General features: G+C 36.5%; 1 pseudogene; it reads left to right on the forward strand.

Moving 5' to 3' along the window:
• Window positions 1–332: 332 nt before the first annotated feature.
• LOC118351297 (thioredoxin-related transmembrane protein 1-like) lies at window positions 333–18,682 on the forward strand (annotated as a pseudogene).
• The last annotated feature ends 1,318 nt before the right edge of the window (window positions 18,683–20,000 follow it).

Below are 20,000 nucleotides of genomic sequence, written 5' to 3' on the forward strand. Positions count from 1 at the left end.
GGTAACCCACAAGCAGAAGGAATTTCACAAATCACAACATCTCTGAGAAGTAAGGGGTTTGAACCCCACATCAGGCATGCCAACCTTTGGGACCTGTCCAGAGACAATCCCCTAAAATATCTGACTTTGAAAATCAACAGAGCTTATGTACTGGAGACACAAAGGAACATAGAAAATTAAGACTGTGCTCTTAAAGAATCATGCACGGACCCATTGTGCCCAGGACTCAGTGAAAAAGCAGCAGGTTGAAAGTGCTTAGACCGTATGTGAAGGGGATTTATTCATAAAGTGTCTGCCAGAGGAACAGGGGTTTGTTGGAATTTTCTTGGGAGATGGTCCTGCTGGTAGGTGCCATTTTTGCACTATCCCCATATGTTAACAGTAGCACTTACCACATCCTTACATTCCCCCATGCCCCCTGCACTAAACCTGATGAGGGAGGCTTGTGCTGGCTCACCACCCACCTGTGGTGCAGCCCTGCTAAGCATGCCAGGCAGGCTTACCCTGGCCACGTATCCCCTTGACTCAACGACCCACTAAACTGTTAGGTGGCCATACCACAGCCTAGCACGACCCTGTGGCCTTGCCATATACTAACTGAACTGAAAAATACATTGGAGGGGCTCAACGGCAGACTGGATGAAGCACAAGCATTCTCTTGACCTCCAAGAGAATGGAACTTATCAATCAGAACCAAAAAAGGAAAAAGAATGAAAAAAGTGGAGATAGCTTAAGGGACATATGGGACAACATCAAGTGGAGATATTCACATTGTAGGGGTCTCAGAAGGAAAAGAGAGAGAATTCTTCTTATTTGAAGAAATAAGGGCTGAAAACTCTGCCAACTTGGAGAAGGAAACAGATATCCAAATTCAGGAAATCCAGAGAGTTCTTACTAAGATGAACCCAAAGAAACACACACCATGCACACTATACTTAAAATGTCAAAATTAAAGAGAGAATCTTCCGGCTAGCAAGAGAAAATAACTTGTTACAAACTAACAACCCCAATAAGACAATCAACAAATTTTTTTTCAAGAGAATTTACTGGCCAGAAGGGAGTGGCATGATATATACAGAATGTTGAAAGCAAAAAGCTTCCAACCAAGAATACCCTTTCTGGCAAGATTATCATTCAGAATTGAAGGAGAAATAGAGTGTTCCAGACAAGCAAAAGCTAAAGTCATTCACCACCAGTAGACTATCCTTAAGATAAATGTTGACTTTTAAAAGAAATGACTTTTTAAGCTAAAAAGAAGGGTCACTAATTACTAACAAGAAAGCACATGGAACTAAAATCTCACTGGTAAAGGTAAATATATAGTAAAGGTAGTAAACTCATCACTTACAAAGCTAGCATGAAGGTTAAGAGACAAAAGTAGTAAAGATAAGTATAATTACAACAATTAGGGGGCCCCTGGGTGGCCCAGTGGTTGAGCATCTGCCTTCAGCTCTGGGTCTGATTCAGGGGTCCTGGGATCAAGTTCCACATTGGGCTCCCCGCAGGGAGCCTGCTTCTCCCTCTGCCTATGTCTCTGCCTCTCTCTCTGGGTTTATCATAAATAAATAAATAAATAAATAAATAAATAAATAAATAAATAAAATCTTAAAAGAAGAATTACAACAATTAGTTAACGTATATACAAATGAAAGTATGCAAAATGTGGCATCAAAAACATGAGGCAGTAAACATGTAAAGTAGTAGAGGGTGTTCAAACTTAACTTTTATCAACTTAAGATAGACTGTTATACATATGGGCTGATACATGTGAACCACATTATAACCACAAACCAAAAACTTAAAGTACACAAGAGATAATGAGAATGGAATCTAGACATAGACATAGCACTAAAGAAATTCATCAACCTCATGGGAAGAAGAGCAAAAGGAATAGAAAGGAATAGGGAGAAACTACAAGACAACCATCAGACAATGAACAAAATGGCGACAAATACATAACAATAATTATTTTAAACATCAATGGAGTATTTCTTCAATCAAAAGACAGAGAATGCTTCATGGATTAAAAAAATACCATCTATAAGCTGCCTACAAGAGACTCACCTCAGAAGTAAAGATACATGGAGATATGGAAAAGATATTTCATACAAATGAAAACCAAAAGGAAGTTGGGATGCCCATACTTAATCAGACAAAACGGATGTTAAGACAAAGACCATAATAAGAGACAAAGAAGGGAATTATATCGTTTTTTTTTTTTTTCAAATTTTAAGCTTTATTTTCAGACGGGCAGTGAGGGGGGCACTTGACGGGATAAGCCCTGGGCGTTACACTATATGTTGGCAAATCAAACTCCAATAAAAAAATATACAAGAATAAATAAATAAATAAATAAATAAATAAATAAATAAATAAAGTAGGGAAACTGAAAACTGGGAATTATATCATGATAAAGAGGTCAATCCAACAAGTGGATATAACATTTGTAAATATTTATGCATCCAAATATAGGAACACCTAAAAATATAAAGCCAATATATTAACAGACCTAAATGAAGAAAAAGACAGCAATACAATAATAGTAGGGGACTTTAATACCCCTCCTGCATTAATAGATAGATCATCCAGACATAAAATAAATAAGGAAACATTGACCTTAAACTACATGTTAGACCAGATAGACAACAGATATATAGAACGTTTCATCCAAAAGTAACCTAATACACATACTTCTCTGGTGCACACAGAACATTCTTCGGGATAGATCATATGTTAGGCCACAAGACAAGTCTTCATAAACTTAAGAAGATTGGAATTATATCAAGTATCTTTTCTGACCACAATGGTATAAAACTAGAAGTCAACTACAAGTAAAAACTGGGCTGTGGGGTGGGCAAGCACCAGACACGATGCCCTCAGGAGTCTCGTGATTCCTGTGGCAGTTCTGCTGTTGTTGTTTTGCAGGGCTCCCTGGACCCAAGAACAGTGGAGTGACATGCCCTTCATCATGGCAAGAACTCAAAAGAGTTGCTGGAATGAGAGAGGATGACAGAATTTTACGCTCCATGGTGTCCTATCTTTCAGAATCTTCAACCAGAATGGGAAAGTTTTACTGAATGGGGAGAAGATCTTGAGGGGAATGATGTCACACAGCAGGCAGGACTGAGCGGATGATTTACCATAACTGCTCTTCCTACTATTTATCATGTAAAAATGGTGAATTTAGGTGCTATCAGGGCTCAAGGACTAAGAAGGACTTCATGAACTTTATAAGTGAGCAAGAGTGGGAGAGTATTGAACCCAATTCATCGTGGTTTGGTCCAAGTTCCGTTCTGATGAGTAGTATGTCAGCATTCTTGCAGCTATCTATGTGAGTCAGGACTTGCCATAACTTTTCTATTGAAGAACCTGGATTACCAGTTTGGGGGTAATATACAGTTTTATTTAGCAGCACTGCTTTCAGAACTATCTTTGGGACTCTGTATGATATTTGTGGCAGACTGCCTTTTTCCTTCAAAAAGTTGAGGACCAGGCCATACCATTCCAAAAAAAAAAAAAAAAAAAAAAATTATTGCCAGTACCTTTTCAACCTTTGAAAAAAGTGGATGAATATTAATAGTAATATTATGGTGATACAGGATATGCTACTAATTTAGAAAGTTTTTATATAAGGCCGTGGTGGTGTCTTGATTCCTATAAAGGTTGGTTACCTTTTTTGTTCCCCTCTGTTCAGTGTATGATTTGTATTTTTCTTACTTATCATGGGTTACATTTTTCATTTTCCAAATTGGATAATTTTCTGGAAGTATTATTCAGGCTTTAAGAAATAGCCCTTTTTTATTGTTTCAAACCAAAGTATACTGAGGAATCCTTAACATTGAAGAGCTGTTTACTGGGATGCCTGCGTGGCTCAGTGGTTGAGCGTCTGCCTTTGGCTCAAGGCATGATCCTGGACTCTCAGGATCAAGTCCCACATCGGGCTCCCTGCATGGAACCTGCTTCTCCCTCTGCCTGTGTCTCTGCCTCTCTCTCTCTCTCTCTCTGTGCCTCTCATGAATAAATAAATAAAATCTAAAAAAAAAAAAAAAAGATTTTATAAAAAAAAGAGCTGTTTACTGATAATTTAAAATTTTGGCCATTCATTTCAGATTTTATAACATTCTTTTTTTTATAAATTTTTTTTAAAGATTTTATTTATTTATTCATGATAGTCACACAGAGAGAGATTGAGAGGCAGAGACATAGGCAGAGGGAGAAGCAGGCTCCATGCAGGGAGCCCGATGTGGGATTCGATCCCGGGTCTCCAGGATCGCGCCCTGGGCCAAAGGCAGGCGCCAAACCGCTGCGCCACCCAGGGATCCCAGATTTTATAACATTCTTGTTGAACTTCTATTTGAACATTTTTTTTTGTATATGAAGGTGAACATTCCTGATTTTTATTTGATATGTAAAAGTCTTGATATTTTACATTTTGAAAATTCATAGAAGCTTATTCTGATTAAAATAAAGTTAGCATTCTCCTTAAGAAAAAGAAAAAAAAGTAAAAACTGGAAAATTCACATATGTGTGGAGATTAAAAACATGCTACTGAAAGCCAATGGATCAAAGAAGAAATCAAAGAGAAATAAAGAAAATACCAAGAGACAAATGAAAATGAAAACAAAACATACCTAAACTTATGGTGTGCAGCAAAAGAAATTTTAAGAGGGTGGCTCATAGCAATAAATGCCTACTTCAAGAAACAAAAACATCTCAAATAAACAACCTAACATGACATATCAAGGAACTAGAAAAAGAAAAAGAAAGCCCAAATTTAGTAGAAGGAAGGAATAGCAAAGGTCAGGGATACAAAAATGGTTAAATATCCACAAACCAATCAGTGTGAAACACTAAATCAATAAAACAAAGGATAAAAATCATATGATCATCTCAATGGATGCAGAAAAAGCATATGTCAAAATCAACACCCATTTATGATCAGAACTTTCAACAAAATCGGCATAGAAGAAATGTACCTCAACATAAGAAAGGCTATTTATGAAAAGCCCACATCTAAAATCATACTTAACAGTGAAAAACTGAAAGTGTTTTCTCTACGATCAGGAATAAGACAAGAAAGCCTACATACTCTTGCCATTTTTACTCAACATACTATTGGAAGTTCTAGACAGATCAATTAGGCAAAAGAAAGAAAAGACATCCAAACTGGAAAGAAGTAAAACTGTCACTATTGACAGATGACATGATATCATATACAGAAAATCCTAGAGGCTCCACCAAAAAACTATTAAAACTAATAAATAAATTCAGTAAAGTTACAGGATACAAAATTAATATACAGAAATCTGTGGTGTTTCTATACACTATAACAAATTAGCAGAAAGAGAAATTAAGAAAATAATCCCATTTACAATTGCATTAAAGGGATAACCAATGAAATGAAAGAAAATAAAGGAGACTGAAATGAATAGAAAGATATTCCACGCTCATGGATTAGAAGAATTAATATTTTTAAATGTCCATACTACCCAAAACAATCTACAGATTGCTGCAATCCTTGTCAAAATTCCAATGGCATTTTTCATAGAAATAGAGCAAAACATCCCTAAAATTTATGTGGAACTGCAAAAAACTTCAAAGAGCCAAAGCAATCTTGATATACAGGCACAAAGCTGGAGGCATCATGCCTAATTTAAAACTATATTAAAAGCTATAGTAATCAGGGACACCTGGGTGGCTCAAGGTTGAGCGCCTACCTTCAACTCAGGATGTGATCCTGGGGACCTGGGATCGAGTCCTGCATCAGGCTCTGCATGGAGCCTGCTTCGCCCTCCGCTTATGTCTCTACCTCTTTCTGTGTCTCTAATGAATAAATAAATACAATCTTTTAAAACATCTTTTTAAAGCTATAGTAATCAAAACAGTATTATATGGACATAAAAACATACATATATCAATGTAACAGAATAGCCCAGAAATAAACCCACATGTATATGGTCAATTAGTTTATGATAAAAGAGGCAAGAATATACAACAGGGAAAGGATAGTCTCTTCAATAAACTGTGTTGGAAAAACTGCACAGCTACATACAAAAGAATGAACCTGGACCAGTAGTTAATACCATACACAAAAATTAACTCAAAATGGTTGAAAACATGAACGTAATACCTAAAACCATAAAATTCCTAGAAGAAAATATAGGTGGTAAGCTCCTTGACATTGCTCTTGGAGGTATGGTTTTGGATCTGCCTCTAAACATAGTGGACACAAAAGCAGAAGTAAACAAATGAGATTACATCAAAATAAAATGCTTCTGCACAGTGAAAAAAAATCAACAAAATAGAGATGACCTACTGAATGGGAGAAGATATATCAAATTGTATGTCCAATAAGGGATTAGTAGCCAAGATAAGTAAAAACTCATAGAGCTGAATAACAAAAAATTGACTATCATGAAAAAGCCCGAAAATAGCAAGTGTGGGATAGAATGTGGAGAAAAGGGAACACTTGTGCACTGTTTTTAGGGATGTAAATTTGGGAATGTCAAACCACTGTGGAAAAGAGTATGAAGCCTCCTTTAAAAACTAGAAATAGAACTTTCATTTGCTCCAGCAGTTTTATTTCTGGGTATTTATCCCAAGAAGGTGAAAATACCAATTTGGAAAATATTTATGTTCAATATAGCACTATTCATAATAGCAAAGATATGCAAACAACCCAAGTATCCATCAATAGATGAATGGATAAAGAACACGTGCTATCTATACAATGGAATACTACTCAGCTATAAAAAAGAATGAAATCTTGCCAGGTGTGACACACAGATGGACCATGAAATAAGTCAGACAGAGAAAGACAAGTACTGTATGATTTCACTCATGTGCGGAATCTAAAAAAATGAAACAAATGAAACAAACAAAACAAAACCGAAATGGAGGGAACAAATTGGTGGTTGCCAGAGGGAAAGGGGGAGAGATGAAATTGGAGAAAATAGTCAAGAGGTACAAACTTCCAGCTGTGAAATAAATAATCATGAAGAGATACCGTACAATATGGTGACTATAGTCAATAATATTATATGGCATAATATATAACTTTATATGGCAACAGGGGAATACTGAACTTATTGCAGTGTTCATTCACAACACTGCACAATACACAGATATCAACTCATTGTATTGGACACTTGGCCCTAATATAGTGTTGTATGTCTATTATACCTCAAATAAACAAATAAATGCAAGATGTGGACACTGAATAATCCACAAGGCAGGAAATCAATTACATCATCTATTTCCTTCTGGTTTTAATAATTTATTTTTCTATGAAATAAATTAATTTGTCATTTTTTTGTTCATTTTTGTTTGGGACTGATTGGCTTCTTGTTCCAAAAACATTACAAGGAAGAAGTCAACAATGAAGATTTGGAAGAAATTCCTGAGCAGCCAATGGGGAAGAAAGATCTTAAATTCCAAAAGGTTTTCTAGATTGTTAAAAATTCCATGAGTCAATGAAAGTTATGTGTATTTTCTTAATGATTTTATACTAGTTGGCATCATGTGTGTTTCCATTAGGTCCTTAGCCTTTTAACATGCCTTGTGTTTTTTGAGTGACAGACTCAGAGCACAGAATCAAAATGCTGTGTAGTATGGCATTCAATATCTGACCCATCCCTAATTTTTATATTAAAAAGAAGTGCTACTGTAACTACAAAAAAAACAGATCCAGATTGTTCTATCAAAAGTTAATTACTTCAAGAATATGTTATAATTGCTTTTATAGTATAGTACTTAGAAAGTATAATATATTCTATTATCATAGTTTATTTCATATTGATTCTGTGATATGTGAGGGAGGTAAAAAGAAGAGATGTGTCTAGCAGAAGAGCAAAGTAATGACTCTTACTAATCCAGTTTCTTAGTAGAATGAAGAAAAATATTACAGGAACGAGTTTTTGATCAGGAATTTACCCACAAGGAAGATACAGCTAGCATGAATTTTCAGATCTTTGTTAGAGTCAAAGACAAGTTTTGAAATGTCTAGTGTATTGCTAAACTCCAACAGCTAACCTTTCTTCCCCCACTTATTCATCAGTCTCATGAACTCTGAGATTATGAGACTATAGCATTTCTTTAAAAATAAAGGAACTTGACAATTCTCTTGTGGCATTTGCAAACCACAGCTCCTGTGCCTGTTGAACTACGCTGTTGAGTGGCTTTGTCTTCAATAGCAGTGATGGACAAGTTCCTCTTCACTGACCCCACTGCCATCTGTCATCCTGGATTCCACCTACAGTGCATTGTATGAGCTTACACTGAACAGGTTTCACCCTGGTCAAGGTCACTGCCCAGCCAATCAGAACTGATGGGGTCACTGCAAATATCCAAATTACTTCCAAATGGAGGTGCTGACAGACACGGTTAATGAGGACTGTTTTGTCAGACTTGTTGATGACCTTTGGCAACATTGCTCTTCCAGACTGTCAAGATTAGTCTAGTTTTTCCCCCTCTGACATTTAGGTGGTATCTGATACTTAAATGCACAGTCGAAGGTAATCTGAATACGGTGTCCAAAGATGAAATTGCCGAAGTGACAAAATTGATAGCGTCATTATCCAACCATTAGTTAAGAAAATATTTTAGTTGCTTATCTCAAGAAAGATCTAAGGCTACACCTCTGTGTAACTGTTATTGGAGAAGCAGATGTTAAATACGCAAATCTATATATTTGTAAGTGTAGCTCAATTGTGGCTCTAATGGCAAAGCAAATAATCCTACTTCTACACAATATCATGAACCTACTTTTCTACTTGTGTCCTGTGATGGCCAATGAGGTGCAGAATATGGAAGAGAATAGATCATTTAAAGCTATACTTTATCATTCTAAAATAATGATATCTGCATATCCTGGTGTAACAAAATTATTGGATAGACTCTTCAGAACATAGCCTTGGCCTTAACAGCACAGAACATTTCATAACATTTCCAGCAATCCTGTGTGATAAATCAGTCACATCACAACACTCAAGAAATCATTTAAAATGATGAGGTAAAAAAAAATAAATAAAATAAAAATAAAATGATGAGGTATTAGCGTTTTGCATGCATGTGTGTGCACCTACATGTAGGTAGACCATTGACATTCTACAGTTGAAAAAAACATCCAGCTTAGAAAAGATTAATATGTAATTTTGTTCTTTAATTTTTTTTAAAAGTTTTCTTTTTTTTTTAAATTTTTATTTATTTATGATAGTCACAGAGAGAGAGAGAGAGAGGCAGAGACACAGGCAGAGGGAGAAGCAGGCTCCATGCACCGGGAGCCTGATGTGGGATTCGATCCCGGGTCTCCAGGATCGCGCCCTGGGCCAAAGGCAGGCGCCAAACCGCTGCGCCACCCAGGGATCCCTGTTCTTTAATTTTAAAATTATTTTACCCAGCAGCCTCCTATGTATATTCCACACATTTGGTTACTCCGACTTATAAACACCACTTTTATCTCAATATTTCTTCTTCACAGTCACTGATTCTTTTAGTTGTCTATAAACTTAAATTACCTGAAGCAAAATCCCAAATCCTTATATAACTCTATTTCCTTAACTCCTAAAGCAAGTTCCATGACCTGTCTGTTTTCTGCTTCCTCAACTAGATTAAACTGTTAATAAACACATCCTCACTACCTGTTGCCTCCCTCAGGACTCTGCTGCTCACCTTTCTTCCAACTGAAATCTGGAGATCTGCTTCACAATGTTAGATGGAATTACTTTAGTCTTAGAAATTTCCTTAGAATAACCATATTTTAAGAAATACTGTGCTTCTTAAAAATCACAGGTGAGCAAAATTGCTTCTAATTGTGCAAATAAAGGCATACTCATTTCTCTATGAAGAATGGGGAAAAAAAGGAGAAATAAATTATTCTCTCCCTCCAAAATCTACCTTCATCCTTCCAACCATCAATTATAAAAGTAAAATGGAGCCTTACCACTCGAAAGACCAGCAGCATGGGCATTTTCTAGAAGCTTGTTAGAAATACACAATCTCCAGATCATCTTACACCTACTGAATGAAAATCTATGTTTTAACAAGTTTTGGAGGTGATTTATATACACATTAGATTTTAAGAAGCACTGGAATGGAGGAGATAGAGTGATGGGGGAAATAGAGAAAGGAAGGTCGCTTGGGAGCAGATGATGTTGGGTTAGGTCAGAAGTACAGCCATCAGTTGTCAGGCCATAGTAGACTGGCTTCTCTACAAAAGAGAGGCAAAGCAGAGGATAACTTGGGCTTTTTAATGACTTTTTTGGGATTTTTTTTTTTTTTTTTATCCCCAGTACCTGTGGTTGTTTGTCTTATTTTCAGCCCCTGTTTAAAAAACAAAAACAGTGATGCTGACAAGATAATTCTCAACTACTGCTGAGAAAATTGGAGAAAGTTGTCATTGTGACCCTGAGGGTAATGCTCCCCATGTTTTCACCAGGCAGAAAATGTGGATTAAGGAAAAGCATATTCTTGTTTCATTTTGGCCCTGTTTTTCACCAACGCCATGTGTAAGCTGAGCAAAGCCAAATGAGACTGACCAAAAAAATCTGGTCTAGTTAGTACAATTTAACAGCAGCCAGGCAATAAACTGGAATCCCAGGAACTCAAGCTCTTATTTTTTTTGCTGATAGCCAAAATGAATGATTTTTTGGTTTTGTGTTCACTTTTCTGCATTATATAACCATATCTCCAGTTCACTTATATATGAATAGAAAAAGCACTGCATTGAGAAATAGAACTGGCTTAATCACAAAATATGTTGTTGCCTTGTTTATGGTTCTCAGTTTAATGAACTGTATAATGGTTGTATGGGACAGTTCTTGGGACTACCCTGGTTTTCTTACCTGTCCTCACACTTTTCACCCTAAATATTCTGATCTGTAAGAGCCTTTTAACCAAAACACTTTGTTCTTCAGCTCTGGCTGTTTCAGTGTGTCCTGACAATGTGTGCCCTTTGTCCTGGATTTTTTGAATTCTTAAGCTCTCCATTTGCTAAATTTGTCTGAAAGATTTTCCCAACTAATTTGTGCATACAGTGAATAATTCTATAGATGGGGGGTATTTTAACCTCATTTTAGTCATTGATTTTTCTTTTGATAAGTGTGATGTTCTGAGACATTACAATTGTTGTTGATGTTCTGAGACACTACAATTGTTGTTGGCACAATTGGAAGTTATTAGAAATTCTGATGTGATGAAATCATAGTATCTGCAGAGACAAATGTCTAATAAAAGGAAGATAAATCTAAAAGTTCCCATTCATAGGAATTACTCTAATATTTCTTACCAAAACTTATCACCAACATTAAAAATCACTTTTTTCTCATAGGACACCTGTGGAAAACTAATTATGACATTATAGGACATTATAGTTTAGAATATTCTACTTATTAATTCTCTGATTAATGTTAAATTTCTTAATATTATTCTCCTTGGTGTCATCTTCTGTGAAAAGGTAAATCATAAGAGTATGTAGTTGCCAGGTTTGAAAATGAGAATCAAACAAGATAATGTGCATATCTAAATGCCTGGCAATTAGAAAAATCCTATTAATATTAGCTCTATTGTCATTAGTAGTAGTAGTACTTCTTTTACTGAAACTGAATGCACAAAGTTGACAATATCCCAGTCTATTCAATAATTATTCAACTAACCCAAATATAAATATCAAGGGCCTTCTATGTTTTGACACATACGTGTAAGGAAAACTGAGTTCTCAGCATGCCCACTGAGTTACTAAGAACACATAAGTGCTCCTTATCCTTCTATCACTTTAACCTTATTGACTTCTAATGGTATCTTCTCACTTGGATTTCCTTAGAGAAGCAGCTGGGGCATTCAGCCATCAATGAGAGTAAATGTCTGCCTCTCGTTTCTCCCTTCTCAAAAATATATCCTTCTCAAAACAAAGAGCAGAGCACCTGGGTGGCTCGGTCAGTTAAGTATCTGCCTTTGCCTCAGAGTCCTGGGGTGGAATCCTGCGTTGGGCTTCCTGCTCAGTGGGGAGTCTGCTTCTCCCTCTGCCCCTCCCGCCATTCCTGCTCCCTCTCACTCACTCTTTCTCAAATAAATAAATGAATTTTTTAAAAACAAACACAAAGAGCAGATCACATATTTCATTATTTACTCCATTCACTTGCACATACATCTAACTTCATCTTTGTTCTTCATAAAATTCAACTCTCAGAATCAACCAGCAGATTCTCTTTTGTGTATTATGTTTCTCACTTGCAAACCTACAGCAATGTCCTTCCTCCTCATTCATCTATATGAATTCAGTATTGCACAGTCCATCCCAAGACCCTCTGCAATGTAAATTGATCTCTGATTACGACAGTGAGGTCTCTGTTTTCTCAACTCTTACTCCCTGGGAGGTAGGGAACAAAAAGAAGGAGTAGTTTCCAATCCTAGTCCACCAATTTGTGAGCTGTGGATCCTCAGAGCTCGTTTTTCCACCTATAAAATTCATATAATAATGCCTACCAAATAAGTACTGTTGTGGGAATTAGATAAGCCCCTGAATCAATAGGATTCTTATAGGGCATAGGACACTGATAGAGCAAAGCCAAGTATTTAAATCATGTTCTCTTGTTGCTCTGGTAATATAAATCATTTGACAGTGGTTTAAGCATTCTCTTTTATCAATGAACATTTTATATTTGTCTTTGCCTTCTTTTGGAGAATTGCGATGGTCTTATTCATTTTCTCTATGGTAGGTTTTTAATTGTTTGTTAATGGTAAGCTTTAGTAGTGAGTGCTCTAATTACCATAAGGAAAAACCTATGCACTTTCAAACCAACAGCTGTTCCTGTTCTGAAATCTGTATTACATTGTATAATATTACTGATCACCTATTTGTTAGAGAGAAGAGTTTAAAAGGATTTACTATATATTATTAAACAGGGAAGACCCCTGTATGTTTTTCTAAGCACCTAGTATATGGTCAACAACACCCTAGACACTAGGAAGAAAGTAGCTGGGAAGAGATGAAAATAAGAGGTTAAATGTAATAAACAGGGTGAATATTAGAATATAATATGAGCAGTTCCTTGTGGAAACAGCAAGGATAAACTAACCTGAGGAAGCAGGAAAAGGCTTCACAAAGCTGTGCTTTTTTTCTAAATGACAGTATTTCAAGGAAGTCTGAAATATATTTTTTATGATTTCTCTTGATGAATTAAAGAGAAATGCTAATAATCTCAGAACACGTTAAGCACTTCCCTTGCTATTCTCTGTCTATAAATAGTTATTTCTTGACCTAAGCTAAGGGTTTTGGTAGTGGCAAGGGTGGTGCAGGGTAATGCTCTTTACAGAGAGGTAAAGAAATGAATCAGTCTTTTATTCCTCTTCCTTTCCTCAAATCCATCTCCCATGAATATTTTTATCCAGGAATGTCCATAATTATTCTGTTGCCAAGAAGAAACCTGGACTTAACTCCATCTTCTAAACCTCAGTACCAGCCTCTGATGAAATTATCTCAAAGCAGTTGGTTAGAGACCGTCTTTCTAGAAACGCTTTGTTTCTCTTTTCTACAGGGCAGAGGAAAGCAGTAATCTGGGGTAGGAGAGTCTACTGTGAGGGGTAGTGACAGTCACGGAATCACTGTTTCAATGCTGACCCTGGTGCCCTAATTAAAGATACGAGTTCTTATATAAGCTGCACGATAATTTCACCCTTCTGAAATATGCTATTTCACCACATGCTCCATTCTCCAAGCTGTCCCCATTCACTTAGACAGCTTGTTTCTAAATATAAGATAAAAGTACATCACTCCTGGTAAATAAATTCAGGATTAACTAAGGGGCCATTAACGCAGCTGGCCTTGGCAAATAGTTGCTCCATTAATCATGTTGCATTGTATCTTCAGTAAGGTTATTTATTATGGACTCTCATCATAATGGCCGTTTGCATCCTGTTATTTACGGCCACTGTCCATGTGACTCCGGCCTGTCTTAAAACATCCACCCAACATTGTCTTTGATGACCCTTAGATTTTTATCCATGATTATTTTGGTTCCGTATTTTGAAACCTAAGCCATTTACTCTTCTGGACATTACTAGGTAATAAATCCCTCGTTCTGGCAGTTTCTGCATATTCTAGTTTCAGGATCACCTCTAGGGCTTTTATGAAACTACTTTTTAACATCTTTTGGTGTCCCTCTCACCTTTCTGGGCACACCAACCACATCAACAATTCTTCCTCGATCACAGAGTAAGTACTATCTCATATGAACCCTTCCCCTATTTCAAAAGTAAACTCCAGGATGGGTCTACTTTTGGTTGTTTACATCGCCATGTGAATACAAGTCAATACTTAAATCTACCAGAGTTATGTGCTTTAAAGAAATAGCCTGGACTCCTAGTTGGTCTTTTGTTTTCTTTGTGTTGTGGCTCTCAAAGTCCTCTGAAATATAATCAGGAATATCTCTGATTGAAGGCAAATCACTCATGTGACATCATCGGTCTCTGGTAGCTTTTGTAAACCTTAGAATCAAACCTAAATTTCTTATCAGGACATAAGTGACTTGGTCTCTCTACCTTTTGGATATCATCTTCAACTTAGATTTTCCTCTTTTTTTTTTTTAAAAGATTTTTATTTATTTATTTGAGAGAGAGAGACAGAGAAAAGGAGCAGTGCGAGGGGCAGAGGGAGAAGGATTGAGAAGCAAACTCCCTGCTGAGCAGGAACTCCGATGCAGGGCTCCATTCCAGGACTGGGAGATCATGACATGAGCCAAAGGCAGCCTCTTAGCCGACTGGGCCACCCAGGGCCCCTGGATTTTCCTCTTTTAACTAGATCCAGCCACAAGGGTTTTCTTTCCTCTTCCTCCTATCCACCAAAATTGTGTTCAACTTAGAACCCTTTCCTGGCTTGTCTCTCTGCCTGGAATGCTCTTTTTCCCTCATCTTTGCATGACTTCTTTCTCTTTCTCTAGTTTTCTTCGCAGCACTTATCTCAACCCAAGCTAACACATAATTATTTGCTTATTTCTTTCCATTCCCTGTAGAAAGTAAGTTTCACAACAGATGCTGATATATTCCTTGCCATAAACTCAATGCCTAAAATACTGTCTGGGACATATAGTTAAGTGCTCAATAAATAGTGGTTGAAAGAATTAATAAATAGTATTTCCAGCATCAGAGGCATAGTAATAAAATCACCAATGTTTATTTGATATCCATTTTACATTATGTAAGTTCTAAGTGCTTTACATGAATTATCTCAACCTTGACAGTCCCATAAGATTGATGTTATCATGGTAATGCCAGACTTGGAAAATTCAACACTAGTAAGATAGAATGTCAAATCTAGGCATTCTGACTCCATGGCCCAAGCTACAGGTTACCTAGAGCCTTAGAAATCATAATACAAAGGCTGCCATATACTAATATTTTTGTAGTGGATGTTCTTTAGTGAGATGAAATATGGAAGATGCTTAAAACTTAGAGCTAGATTTTGTATTTCATACTTTTGGGGGCTTTAGCAAGTTATTTAATTCAGAACAAGTCTCTAAATGTAAAAGACTCTCAGTTTTGCCATTTACAAAACAGATTCCTGAAAAGGAAGCAGATAATGATGTATTGTGTATGCCTTTATATAGGAAAGTTCACAGAAAATGCCCAATAAATGATTATGTTTATGAAGACAATAATGGAATTCTGATGGTGCTGTAACTGTTGATGCTGTGAGTTGCCCAGAACATAGTATTGTTTCTTCCCCAGTATGAATTCAGATGAGATTAACTACACCTGGAGGGGAGCCAGGGCAGGAATGACAGGAGGCAGTAGAAAGGGGATAGCAAGGAGCCTTGGGGAAAAGGTCAAGTTTGTAACACTGTAGTTGACAGCTAACTTCCAGGAGGAATATGTTTAAGCTCCAGGAAAGCCAGCTTCTCACAGTAATTCCAAGGTTACCAGGTGAACAGTGAAGGAATTCAGCCTGAGGATGCAGTGAGTCAAGAGCCTGCTCTTGATTTGGGAAAAATAAAATAAAATAAACAAGTAAATAAATAAATTCTGACAATAATGATGTGAGACATCCTTTAAAACATATCTAAATATTTGAATAGCAGCACTATAATGAAATTTCTATCTCCATCAAATTATGTGAGTACAATTTGCTCAGGCTTCATATATAAATGAATATACATCTTTTTTTGCAATATTGTTTGAGAGTAGCCAATGTCTTTAAAATAACAGGATAAAATTTTGTAGAGCAAGAAGAGGTATATGGATAAGGAGAAACAGGAATTATATATTATATAATATATATATATTTTTTCTGTTAGAAAAATATTTTATGTTAAAAAAGAGATTGTTCTTTATTATTTAAAATATGACAGTGGGTGCCAAATTTCTATATTTTAATTCCATTGCTGTCATTTTAGAAAGCAGTAATAATAATAATATATTGTAGGAACTATAACATATACAACAATAAAATATAAGAAAACAGGAGAATTAAAAGTGAGACAAAGGTAAGTTGGATTATGTAGTTGTATGGCTCTTACATTGCTTTTGAAATACTATATTATTATTTGAAAATAGGTCATGCATATTTAAAGATAAATAATGTAATCCTAGAATGATCATTAAAAAAGCAAAAAATATAGCTAAATGATTTATGATGGTTTAACTTACGGTTTTTCAACTCAACAGTCTTTCAAGGATGGTGAAGAAGCAAAATTCATTCAGTAGAAACCACACGTTGATTTTTGATCTTTCCCCGAGCTAGCGGTACGTAGTTGAATACTCTCTTGAGAAAGATCTGTACCATGGTGTGGCTATCTAATATTACACTAAGTAAGCTTTGAGAAACTAGTACCAAAAAAACCTTTCATAATGTTGAAAGGATCAAGTTCATCAAGAGCAATAACAGTATTAAATGTGTATGCACTTGAAAGCTGCCATATACGTAAGGGAAACTGGCAGCAATAAAGGGGAAATAAACAAATACACATTATAGTTTGGATATTTTTTTTTTAAGATTTTACTTATTCATGAGAGACACACAGAGAGAGGCAGAGACACAGGCAGAAAGAGAAGCAGGCTCCATGCGGGGAGCCCAATGTGGGACTCGATCCCAGGTCTCCAGGATCACGCCCTGGGCCAAAGGCAGGTGCTCAGCCGCTGAGCCACCCAGGGATCCCTATAGTTTGGAATTTAGCAAGATTCTCTCATGATTTGACAAAACAGACCCCCAAAAAGTGAAAATTAAAATATAAATGATTTCAAAAGCATTATTGACCAATATGATCTAGTTGACACTAAATACCACAGCTAACAAATATACATGGGATGTTTATTAGCCTGGACTACAGATTGGTTACCAAAACATATCTTAATAAATATTGAAAGCTTGAAATCATTCAGTTTATATCATCTGACCACAGCGATTTTTTAATTAGAAATTAATAGATACTTGATAATAAGGTATCCGAAAAAAATCCCTAAGAATTTGGAAATTTATCAATGTACTTGAGATAAACCATGGAACAAAAAAAAAAATTGTGTAAGCTTTAAAATGTCAATTTATATCATACCAGAAGTAATTTGCAAGTACTTACACTTAGAATAAAAAATTTAGATGTTAACTTAGAAATGCAATAGGGGCTACACATCTTTTCAACATCTTCTTAGAGGGTACTTGAGGGCCAAGGTGTGGAATCCACTGCTGAAGCTCATGGGGGATGCTTAATGAATGATTCTCACCGTCCGAGATCATAACAGTGGAGGGTGGACTGAGGGGAGAAGCGTGATGAGAATAGGGGTTATGGGTCCTGTATTTCCACCTCACTTCCAAGTTTGTGTCTTGAGAAGGTACAGGATCTTGGAGAGGACAAGAACACACACACGCACATACACTCCAGTAATTTTTGGTGGGAGGAGCTCTCAGGGGAGGTGCGTGTCTCCCAGAATGATGCAGAAATAGCAGAAATATTCCTCTCCCAAGAGTGTCCAGCTATAGTGGGAAGCATCATAGATGCTTTTCCCATTTATGAGTCAAGCTGACTCTCAATATCAAACCACAATTTAAACTGCCAAATCATATCAACTCAAATAAGATACCCTGAAGGTCCAGTTTCTCTGACAACCCATGATGTTGCAGAAGAAGGAAGGTGACTGTAACCTCCCGCATCCAAGACACCAGCACAAATCGGTAACAGAAAAAAAATAAAATGGCAAGTGTCAACTCCTTTTTCCTATATAGAATTGTAGAAATAACATGCTGAAAAGACTTAAGAAAATTGGAAATTCCTTTCATGTCATTGTACCCCCTCATGAGCCATGGATCACACATGTATATTGAAAAGTACCCCAAGAAACAATGGGAATGACTTTTAAAAAAATTTTTTTTAATATTTTATTTATTTATTCATGACAGACACAGAGAGAGAAGCAGAGACACAGGCAGAGGGAGAGGCAGGCTCCCTGCGAAGAGCCCGACATGGGACTTGATCCCAGGACTCCGGGATTACGACCTGAGCCGAAGGCAGACGCTCAACCCCTGAGCCACCCAGGCGTCCCTTCCTAATAATTGTATCATATATCCATTCCGCCATGCAGAAGTCATTATGGTGTTTGGTCGCATAAAATGTTTGAATGACATTTTTATATACGTTAAGTCAGAGAAACTCTTAAGGAACAGACGTTGTCCTGCTTTTGTTCTTGGGTGAACACAAAGGTACCCTTATATAGAATAAACAGTTTTAATGTGTTTGTTATAATGCCATTCTTTAATAGCTCTTTATGTAAGTAGCACTCAGGCATGGCAACGTTATAGCCCTGAGAAATACACAATTCAAACTGTGTGGGAAGTATTATTTTATGAGGTGAAGAGACAAATACATTAGTCACTACAGTGAGGATGACATTTTCTTGTCTTGAAGCTAGTTCTTCCAATTCTCAATAGTTAAGCACTATGAAAGTAATATTCTTATGAAACTATAAAAATTGAGATATATATCACAAGCCCCTTAGGAAAAACAATTTATTGACAATGAAGTTCACTGAATGGCACACACATAGAATTTATAGCAGTTGATTTTGATTTTGCAGAAACACTGGTATTCTTGTGCAAAAGATTACTGGGTAAAATGATGTAGAATAAAGTCTTAAGGGAAAAAATAAAAATTCAGCCTTCCATAGGTTTGTCATCATGCATAAAGTTCAATGAAATTCTCAATGCTTCTGGGTAAGTAAACATTTTTACTTAGTCTGATTATTTCCTTGTCTAGATTTGTTTCTTACAGGCTTAGCTCTGCTCTAAAACAAAGCTGCAATGTCTCTCATGATTTTAGCTATAAGAATAGATAGACGTAGGAAACCATTATCTCTTTCTTAAATATTTTCCCCTTAGGCAGGAGGCATAAAGCCTTAAAAACACATTAAAATGATAAGAAATATATTAAAATTCTTTAAACTAAGTTAAGATGAAATGTAGACAAGGGAAATACTGAAAAATAATTAGGGAGTAGTGCCGAATCATTAAGGTGGAAGATTCCTTGAGATAATAACTTAATATTTTTTGTTCACTTTTTCTGCACTCACATTTATTACAGAGTTAAAGCCCAGAAATAGGTGAAATGTCTACAGTTCTTTCAAATGCAGTAGGAGAATTATGAGTTAAGTTGTGGCTTCCTTCTCCTCAATTTTATAAAGGCTGATTTTACCTGGCGAGGATCAAGTGATCCACTGGCTGCAGGTGCCCCAACCTGGGTCACTGACATTTTTTTTAAAATTTTTTTTAAAATTTATTATTTATTTATGATAGTCACAGAGAGAGAGAGAGAGAGGCAGAGACATAGGCAGAGGGAGAAGCAGGCTCCATGCACCAGGAGCCTGATGTGGGATTCGATCCCGGGTCTCCAGGATCGCGCCTTGGGCCAAAGGCAGGCGCTAAACCGCTGTGCCACCCAGGGATCCCGGGTCACTGACATTTAACTGGGCAAAGAACACAACGGAAAGATTTCTTCCTGTTCTCTCAAGACAACACTTTCTAA

This window comes from Canis lupus, chromosome 18 (genome assembly GCF_003254725.2).
Source record: "Canis lupus dingo isolate Sandy chromosome 18, ASM325472v2, whole genome shotgun sequence".
NCBI lineage: Eukaryota > Metazoa > Chordata > Mammalia > Carnivora > Canidae > Canis > Canis lupus.